Genomic DNA, 10,822 nt, shown 5'->3' with positions numbered 1-10,822 from the left:
ATCATGTCCTAATACTTGTTTGCAAACTAATTCATGTTATAACTGAAATTGACTACATGGTTCGGATTAACTTATCGTTGACGAAAAACCTTATGAATAAGGAACTTAGTTCATTTTTGCCAAACTGATTCAATAACGCCATTTTTACGTTATTTCTTCTATTTTTTTTTATTTAAACAATTTTAATTAATAATCAGGCTTAACTATATTTCCTAATAATCTGGTAAAGGCGTTATTTAATACGTCGCTATAATATGCCTAGTTATGCCGATGACAGTGATTTACAGAATAATAATACATGAATAACCTAAATACAATACAAAAATTAAATTAAACTAAATTAAAAATTTAACACTCCATTCTTCATTTCAGCTTACAAAATGCCAAAATTACAGTTGTGTACCTGATATTGTCAATATAAGAAGAAGAAAGTCAGCAACGTAATACGTAACACAGCAACAGCAACAATAACCAGCAATAACCAGTCAACGAAAATCCCAGTGACAGCTTTGAAAAATTCAAAATAAAATCCAGGAATGCCGAAAATAATGGACAGAAACCAAAGGAAATTTTCAGATTTTTGAAAGGCTAGTTAATCTTCAACCCTTAATTTCTACACCTGTATACCAGAATATTTCTCAGGTGTGTACTACTTTCTCTTCTAATTTTTCAAATTTTTTTTTTCTTTGTATGTTTTTCTTTTCTTGAGAGTTTCAATGTTTTTTTTTTTTTCGGAATAGATGTTCAGCTTTTTTTCAATCTCTTTTTTTTCTGTCCCTTTTTTTTTCTCTCTTCTCTTGTGTTCAAGACTTCACATATATATATCTCATCCCATAAATCAATTAAAATCAATCCCTTTCTCTACCAAACCCATTATCTTCCCACTCATCCCCATTACATTAAATAAATATATCACACCACCCCATTATATTTTGTCCCCCATGCCTTATTTAAAATAATGCAAGATTCCCCTTTAATTTAAATCTTGTCCCCCCTTTATATTAAATAATCATATCACAACCCACCCCATTTCATTTTGTCCCCCATGCTTCAAATAAATAATTACAAAATGTACAATTCCTAAACTACCCCTTCCGATCTTACTGAAATTACCAAACTACCCCTGAACGTATTACAAATTTACCAAACTACTCATCAGCTATAACACATCAATTAATCAAACTTAACCAAAATATAGACAATATGATCAATTTCTAACAATGTTCAAACAACAATATGAACATGGATGAACATCATAACAACAATATCACATGAACATGATTTTAACAACATTTCAACAACAAATCATATGAACACAAATTGAACAACCAAGAATAACTAAAATTTGATTGAACAATATTTTAGCAACAAACAATCCTATTTTCGGATTCAACAACAACAACAAACAAAGTATGAAGATTTCTAAATTCAATCATATTGAACTTAAAATCAACTCTAACAACATTACAACAAACAATTCTTATATTAAACTTTAAACAAGATTATGAGAACAATTCAAGCAATAATCATAAATGGTAAACAAGAAATCAAACTATACAAAATTCGGATTCAAGATCATCCAAACAAAGTATGAACATGAATGACTCTATTTTAAGACAACAAACATGACGAATTAAACGATTAAAACAATATATTCCTTTAATACAACTAAATTCTTTAAACAAATAACAAGATCGACGAAGAAACAATTATGAACTTAAACTTGAACTTAACAATAGTAACAATTTCTAACAATACATAAACACATGAAACAAATTGAAGAAATATTTAATTAAATTTCAATTTGAATCTGACAAACATCAAACTAACAAATATTCACTTAAACAATAATACAAACATGAAATGAATATGAAAACAATTAATTAAACTTCTATTTTAAAATCTGAAAATTAATTTTAACAAAGCACATGAACATGAACAAACTAGAAAAATGATTTTAATGATGAACAACGAACAAAACAAGAATTGAATTCTTTAACGATTTTGGATCCGGAAAATACCAAACAAAAATATGGATGATAAATGAAATTCAAAAATCAACTAACCGGAAATGAAACGACGAACGACGATTGTAAACAAATCCGTACGGGCTTCGACTCAACGAAAAACCCTCGACCTTTGACAAATCGAAGAAGACGAAGCAACAACGAAACAATAGCAACTGCTGCGACGAGCAGCAGTCCGTCGAGAAGCAGCAGAAACAGACGTCCTGGCAGCAGCGCGACGGAGGAAGAAGAAACTGCATGAAGCAGTCCGTCGAGAAGCAGCAGAAATAGACGTCTTAGCAGCAGCGCGACGGAGGAAGAAGAAACTGCATGAAGCAGTAGCAGCTGGGAGCCGAACGCAGCAGTAATGATGGAAACGGGCAGCAGTGGCGCGAGCAACATCCATGGCTGGAGCTCGGATCTTCGACCACCCAATTCGAAGTCGACGAAACAAAGAAGATGAAACAGTAGCAGTAGCGCGAGCAGCATCCATGGCTGGACTGTTAGGACGTGAAGTTGAGGACTGATTCTGCAGTGGAAACGATGATGGTGAAAGGGAGTCGACGGACTGGTCGTCGATGATGAAGACACAGCAATAGCGACCATGGTTGTCGAGTTCGAGCTTGAAGGTGGTTATGTGGTTTTAATGGATGACGGGGAAGTCGTTTGGACGCGAGGGTGTTTGTGTGGACGAAGAAGGTGAGTAGCCATGGTTGGCTATGGCAGCCATTGGAGCTTGAAGTTTTGAGGAAGAAGAAAGAGAATAGGGGGGGGGTGCGGATGCTTTAGGCATTTCTTAGGGTTTTCTAAAAAATTTTTTTTTTTTATTTTTTGTTTTGTGTCTTTGAAATGCAAGATAGGGGTATTGGGTCTTTTGGGTTATGGACTGGGTCGACCCAGTTCGGAATGGACTGGGTCGTAGGGAAGATTGGACCATTTTTGGGCCTGTGGCTTGAAGTTGAAGAAGAGGCCTAATTCCGATTTTCTTTATATTTTCGCTCTCTTTTCTTCTTTTATTTTTCTAAAACTAAATTATAAAAATACTTAAACTATTATTAAGAACTAAATTAATCGCAAATTAACTCCTAATAATAATTAACGCACAATTAAGTATTAATTAAGCATAAAATTGTATATTTGGTCATTAAATGCTAAAAATGCAAACGATGCCTATTTTTGTAATTTTTAATTTTTTGTAAACAAATTTAATTAGTAACAATTATAGAATTAAATCCTACATGCAAATGTGACATATTTTTGTATTTTTTATTAATTTAGCAAATAAACATGCATAAACAAATACAAATAATTATTCAAAATGTCACAAAATATCACAAAATGGCACACCAAGAAAAATCATTTTATTTTTGAATTTTTTTTTGGAGTAATTCTCATATAGGGCAAAAATCACGTGCTTACAGGAGTCAGGAGCCCGCCTGAAGAATGAAGGTGTTAAATTTTTAAGTAGTCGAAGTCAGGAGCCCGCCTGGAGAATGGAGGTGTTAAATGTTTTAAGTAGTCGAAGTCAGGAGCCCGCCTGAAGAATGGAGATGTTAAACTTTTAAGTAGTTGAAGTCAGGAGCCCGCCTGAAGAATGAAGGTGTTAAATTTTTAAGTAGGCGAAGTCAGGAGCCCGCCGGGAGAATGGAAGTGCTAAATTTTTAGGTAGTCGCAGTCAGGAGCCCGCCTGGAGAACAGAGGTATACAATTCAAGTTTCGGAAAGCAGGAGCCCGCCTGTACAACAGAGGTATTTCAAGTCTAGCTTTAGTCAAATTCCTATTAATATCCGGTAATATGTGCCCAGTTTCCAAACTGGGGCAGAAAGTTTTCTTCGTTTTGTCTATTTCTGTGAAGTCAGGAGCCCGCCTGGATAATAGAGGAGTATTTTCAATTTCAAGTTCAGCAGTTAGGAGCCCGCCTGGATAACAGAGAAATACATTTGAGTTCAAGTTTACTCAAGTTCAGCAGTTTGGAGAGAGGGAACAACATCTCAGTTGACCAGTTGAAGTAGCAACAAGGAATTTTATCGAGAAAACACAAGACAATGAGGCAACAAGAAAACACAAGACAACAAGGAAGTACAAGAGCAAAGTTTGAAGAATCTAGATAGGACTTTTGTAATTCATAGAGCATAGTTAGTTCAGCTTCTTTTATCTTTGACGTGGTGTAATAAGGGAAGTTAGCAAGTAAGTAACAGCAGCAGTCGCAGTGAAATCACAGCTCCTGGTAGTCCCAGCTACCAGACATTCCCGAACTACACTGACCTGATTCCTGTTTAGCCCAGGATATGTAGGCAACCTCTGAAGCAGGGTGCGGTCAAGCTTTTCAAAAAATGCTTCACACGGAATTTCCAAACGGGCAAAAATCGCTCGTATTTGCTCACTTATCTTTGCCCGAAAACATTTCATGTTTACAAGCAAAGAGGGGCAGCTGTGGGCACGTGATTTTTGCCCTATATATGAATAATTCCCAAAATTCCAACAAAATAATTTTTCTTTATTTTTACAATTTTTTTGTGCATTTTGGTATCATTTTCTGATAATGGTTGCATTTTATTTGTGCATGTTAATTCATATAAAATACAAAAAATATACATTTGCATTTCGGATATAATTTTATATGTTTAGGATCAATTACGGGTTAGTTTGTTTTAGAACCAAACATGAAAAATTACAAAATAGCTCACTTTCGCATTTTAGTTGTTTTAATCGTAAATTTGGCGTAAAATAGGTTTTAAATAATTTTAGAATTTAATTAGTTTAGTTTTGAAATATATTAGGACTTTATTTTAATTGTTGCAATTTTATAAAATCAGAAAAATAAATACAAAATTACAAAGTGGATTACAAAATACAAAAATAGATAAAAGAAATAAAAGAGAAAAAAAAACAAACAAGAACAAAATTGGGCTCATCTCAATTTAACCCAAACCTCAGCCCAAATCAGTGTTCCGACCCAAGCCCAGAACCCTCTCCCCATCCGGCGCAATACGCTAAAATCAAAACGACGCCGTTTGGCGTCGATCAATCCAAACCGTCGAGGTTAACAAGATCAACGGCTCAGAGGCGGGGTAGGCGTACTATAAAAGTGTCCGAAGGTCCCCTCCACCCCATTCCCCATCGTCTTCCTCACCCCCCACAAACCCTAGCCGCGCCGCCCTGAAACCCCTAGATCGCCGGTGGCGGCGCCGATATTAATCACCCCAAAGTTTCACCCCTCGTCCTCCTCACTCTCCTCTTTCCATTCCTACCATTGGTTTCCCTCGAATATTGCCGGAGCTCGTCGAATCTCCGATTGAAGTTTTCCGGCCAAGTCACAAATTCATCCAAACTGGACCAAAATCATACCACACCATCCCCGGACTTCCCTCAACCCAAATCCATGACCATCTTCCTTCAAATCTCGGTGAAGCGGCTCGAATTTCATATCTAAAAATTTCTGGCCAAAACCCTAACCCAAAATCTTTGTGATTTTAGACCATAATATCCTTAACCATGTGTTCTCTTGTAAAAACACATGGTTAGGGATGTTATGTGTCAAAAATCTGGAAAGATTCGGATGATAGCAGCTGGCCGGAGTTTCTCGTGCTTCAGTGAGCTTTCTTGTTTCTTTTTACTTGCATAGTTGAAATTCTAGTTATAGTTTTGATTTCATTAAAGTGTTCTGTTAATTTTACGATTTATTTTTGTGTATCAGTATAGTTTAAATCTTCTTTGTTCCTTGTTCCTTGTTCCATCTGTTTTAATCAGTAAAACATCTTCGCATTTTAGTTTAGTTTGATGCATATGTCATTTATTAGTTAATCATAATTTTAATTACATAATCGGCATAATTGATTAGTTTGGATTCAATACCATTTTGTCCATTAAAGTTAGCTAGATGTTTTAGGTTGATTTCAAATTGCTTTTTAGTTCTGAATTTAATGTTCGAATGGTCAATTGTGAGCTTATTGGTTAAATGCTAGTTTAATTTCATTTATTGTTGACTGATCCTGTTCTCCTGGTTTTTCTAAGTTGTTTGGGTTTGGGTGATTGAATAATTGGGATTGGTTAGTTCAATTGGGTAATTTCTGAGTTCTAATTAATCAGTCCTAGTTAGTTTTGAATTAATTTAGGGGATTGGTTATAGCTGTTGAGAATGTAGGTAGAATCAGTAACTTTGAGAAGTTTAGAAGGGCATTTTAGGCATAGAAAAGGGCAATTTCTTTAGGAATAGTAATTTCAAAGTAGGAGTAAGGGTAGTATAGGTATTTTAGGGGTAGAAGAGCATCCTAGGGCCTTCTAGAAGGGTACTTTAGTGTGGATGTTAGCACAATAGAGGGATTTACTTGTTTAGCAAGTCAAGAATAGAGGGACTAAACTGAAAATAAGGGAGGGACTAAAAAAAACCTAAAATCTGATTAACCCTCTTTTGTCACCTATAAAAGGGCATCAAATGCCTTGAGGACAGGGGCTGAAAATTTTGAAATTCAAAAAAAATTCTCTCAAATCTTAACTTTAGAAGAAAAGTCCAAAAATGGGGGCTGAAATAGTGAGCATACGATTCCCAATCTGAAAAAAGTACTTCTACTGTTTCATTGAGTTGAAGAAAGTCTCGAGTGATTCATTGAATTTTCTAGAGCTTTTATTGATTTCTGGCTTGTTTTTAAGTCTGAAACAGTAGCTCTTCGTTGATAAGCTGAAATGAATTGAACCTGGATTAAAATTTCGATTCCAAGTCTGTTGGTTTGTTGTTCGAATGAACTCTTTCTTCTGAGTTTACTGGGTACTGATTCTGGGTTTGAGGCTGTGATGTAACTGACAATTTTGTCAACTGATGACTGTTTTTGTTGTTGTTGACTGACTCTCTCCTACTCCTATTCTGTTCACATCCAGGTATGCTCTCGAATTGTGATGGAGCTGAAGTTTGCTTGAATATGGAGAAACTTGTGAATATGAGTCAAATTGGAATAAACAAATCAATTTTTTAAACCATTGCTTAGTTTCTTTTTATATTATTGATGTTTGGATCAATTTGTTATGAAGATAAAACTATCTGTTTAGTTGCTAAGTATGGGATATTCATTTAGTTTTAGTAAGCCTGTGACACTTAGTGAACTGTTAATTGATTCGTGTTCTTCCAGGTTCATTTCAATCAGATTTAAGTCCAGTAGGTGTTTGGATTGTTGATTAATGTATTGAATTGATAATCATAGTTGAGATTGCTAATTGTTGTTGGGAAATGTTACTGAAATCGTGCACGTTAATTTGTTTTTGTTTAAAAAAGTTGAACGTAGTTGTTTGAGTTTGATGATTAGTTAATGATTGGTTCTATATTTAAAAATTTGAAGCTCTGTGGTCACAATTGTCATTGTTAGTTTAGGATCAATTGGGAATCGTTTAGTGGTGTGTTTGTAAGCTGGTGGTATCCCTGCCCAGTTTCGATCCTGGGTCCTTGTCCAACTTGCAATAAGTTTCAAATTGGGCCTCCCTTTAAAGGCCCAGCTTATGAGAAATTCCTTCAATAGGCTCTTGGGCATCACTCAAGGCCCCATTAAATGTTAGAATTAGTGAACCAGCGTTCCTTGCGATCTGTGGGTCATCAGGATCCAATTGCGTTCAATTAAAATGTAAGAGCCCTCTCAATTTATTAACTAACTAGATCTATTGATTATTGGAGACGAGCCATAGTAGATAACAAATAGTTTTTTTTAGTTTAAATACCCTTAAATAACAAAATGAGATGAGCCTCGCCAAATAAAACTACAATTTGCGAGGCCCTCGATAAATATTGTCTTAATTTCTTAGAATTCGGAATGGGCCGTTTAGCGAATTTCATGTCCTTCCCTAATGATAATAACGCGTTAGATACTTTAGGAGCGTTTTTTAATAAATTACCTTCTTAAACTCGGGTGCGCATTGATGCGACCCAAATCCAAATCTCAACGGAGTCGAAATGTGTCAACGACCACGGGTGCATTGATTGTGACGCGGTTCGAGACATGTTTTCATGACGTTGCAATTCTCATAATAATAATAAAAGCGGTTCGAAATTAAAAAAAAACATAAGCAAGAACATGTTTTGAAATCAGATAAGATCAAATACAACAGTTGAGCGACCGTGCTAGAACCACTAAACTTGGGAATGCCTAACACCTTCTCCCGGGTTAACAGAATTCCTTACTCAGATTTCTGGTTCGCGGACTGCTAACGGAGTCATACGTGTCCTCGGTTCGGGATACCACCGGTGACTTGGGACACCATTAATCTCCCAAGTGGCGACTCTGAATAATAATATTAAATCCCGTTCTGATTGTCCTTTAATTGGAAAAATTCCTTTATGCCCTTGCGGGTGTAGGTGAAAAAGGAGGTGTGACAATATATGTTGGCCTTCAAATGTGTTTTACATGTGTTTAAGGTAGTCAATATTTGTTCAGATTCAAAGATTTCATGAAAAATGTAGTGTTGCCTCAAATATTAGTGCTGAAGTACTAAACTGGGCTATCAGCATCGGTCCAGTTGTGCCAAACTTCCCTTTCTGCATGTTAGATTCTCGATTTGGGCTGCATCGTGAGCCTAATTATGCTCTCGTGTTTGTCAAGTAATAGGCAATTGGCTATTGGGCCTCAGTCCAGGCCCAGGACTTGAAATTAAATAGAGCGATTTCATTTAGTGCTAGTCTTTTCTGATTAATGAATTAGGTTTGAACTTTAGACTAAGTAATTACAATTTCTTCAAGCTTTTCTTAATTAGTTAAGACTCTTAATTTAGTCTGAGGTGTGCCATCCATAAGTTAATCATTCATGGCCCTCGTATTAATCTTATGACTTAGATATAAAATGACAAATGCTCGTAGTTGCCCTAGGCCCGTTTAATATATTATCGTGGTCGTGAACACGTTCGCGTGACATGATTATGATTTTTAAAACAAAACCAGAGTATGCGTTCGCGCAACTTTGGCCAAACTTTTCTTAATAATAATAAAGCGTTACTAGTCGTGGACACGTTCACGTGACATAATTTTTGATGCGCCAAACAAATAAGTACACGTTCGCGTGACTCGTTTTAGGACAATTTCTTGATTAAAAGCGGTAAATTGAAAAGGCACGTAGGTTCTAAAATAAGCCAAGTATGATCAAAGCGACCGTGCTAAAACCACGGAACTCAAGAATGCCTAACACCTTCTCCCGGGTTAACAGAATTCCTTACCCAGATTTCTGTGTTCGCAGACCATAAATAAGAGTCAACTTCCTCGATTCGAGATTTTAAACTAGTGACTTGGGACACCATAAATTATCCCAAGTGGCAACTCTAAATTTAAATATAAGTAAATCTCGTTTCGATTGTCACTTTAATTTAAAAAACTCCCTTATATCCCTTGCGGGGTAGTAAAAAAAGGTGTGACACCTGGTGTTCATGTCCTCTGGCGAAATTGGTTATTCCCTTGTCGCTTAGCAGCTCTTTGAGATGTCCTTGTCACAAAATGTTCACGACTTCTTGTTTGAGGGTGATGCAGTCTTCAATTTTATTCCCTCGTTCCTGGTAGAACTCACAGAGGGCATCGAACTTCTGGTGTTCGGATCCGATCTCATCTTCGACGGCCATTTCACTTTCGGTCTGAGCTTCTCCAGGGTGAAGACTATCTCTATAGGTGACACACACGGAATTAGATGATCTTTTCTGGTGCTATCTTTTCAATCTTTCCTAGATTCAATTTGTACTGAGGTTAGTCGGTAAGTTGGCCCGTTGAGGTCATCCTCATCTGCACGGACTTCGGCACAATAAGCATTGTGGATTTCGTCACAAGTGGTTGGGGATACTTCATCAGCCAACTTAAAAATTTTCTAGTTGCTCTCGAACCGTCTCTATTCAGCCCGTTCTGAAAGGCTACGACTGTCATCCCTTCAGATATGTTTTGTAGAGTCATCCTTACTCGGTTGAATCGGGCAATGAAGTCCCTCAACCCCTCTCTCAAAGATTGCCTGATGGCAAATATGTCGTTTACTCTCGCCTCTGCCTTTTTGGCTCCAGCATGGGCGGTTACAAATTTGTCGGCTATTTCTTCGAAAGTTTCTATGCGCGGGCTGGTAGCAATGAATACCACGCCAATGCTCCTACTATGAGGGTTTCACCAAACTTTTTAGCAAAATGGAGGATATTTGTTCTTTCGTGAGGTCGTTGTCTTTCACGGCAATGACATTATAAGTCATGTGATCTTCAAGATCGATCATGTCGTCATATATCCTGAGGTAGGGAGGCATTTTGAAGGTCTTTGGTATAGCATGCGGGGCTGCATTGTCATTGTACAGCTGCTCGACGAATCGGCCGATGTCTCTCTTTAGTAGCATCTTAGGAGCGCCCGATATCTTATCGACATGTTCTTGGTGGTCTTTCATCTGGTCTCAGAGCGCCTTGTTTTCTTTTTCAATTTGCTACATCCTTTTTAGAATGGCGGCTAGGGCATTGTCACCTGCACTATCAACGACATTGTGAGTTATACCTGGAGGTAGGAGTGGTTGCATTGCTCGTCAGTCTGCTGTATCGTGCAAGTCCTTGGGGTTTCTGCAGGCGTGCCTGGAGCGGGTTTGTTGAGGACGCTTGTTAGCATATTAGCTAGCCATGCCTCAAGAAGTTTTTTCACAGCTGGCGTTGTCCCTTCTTCTGCAGACGTGGAGGTTCCTTTACCACGGGTTTTTGTTATGCTGCAGTGTGGGGGCGGTGACCCATCTTACCTAGGGGACGCGGATGGCGTCGTATCCTCACCTGCCGTTTCATAGCTTTTGTTGATGACATTCATGAGGTTGGTTGGGAGGTCACTTGTTATCTTCATCCTTTCT

General features: G+C 37.2%; 1 long non-coding RNA gene across 1 annotated transcript; it reads right to left on the bottom strand.

Annotated features, from left to right (window-relative positions):
- Positions 1–308: 308 nt before the first annotated feature.
- On the bottom strand, positions 309–2,770 carry LOC107817501 (uncharacterized). Its single transcript, XR_012694540.1, has 2 exons — positions 2,067–2,770; positions 309–403 (listed from the first exon to the last, which is right to left on the bottom strand). It is a non-coding gene; the product is annotated as an uncharacterized LOC107817501 (long non-coding RNA).
- Positions 2,771–10,822: the final 8,052 nt, after the last annotated feature.

This window comes from Nicotiana tabacum, chromosome 1 (genome assembly GCF_000715075.1).
Source record: "Nicotiana tabacum cultivar K326 chromosome 1, ASM71507v2, whole genome shotgun sequence".
Lineage (NCBI taxonomy): Eukaryota > Viridiplantae > Streptophyta > Magnoliopsida > Solanales > Solanaceae > Nicotiana > Nicotiana tabacum.
The sequence above is the reverse complement of the archived record's forward strand: the minus strand, read 5'-3'. Positions and strand labels throughout refer to the sequence as shown.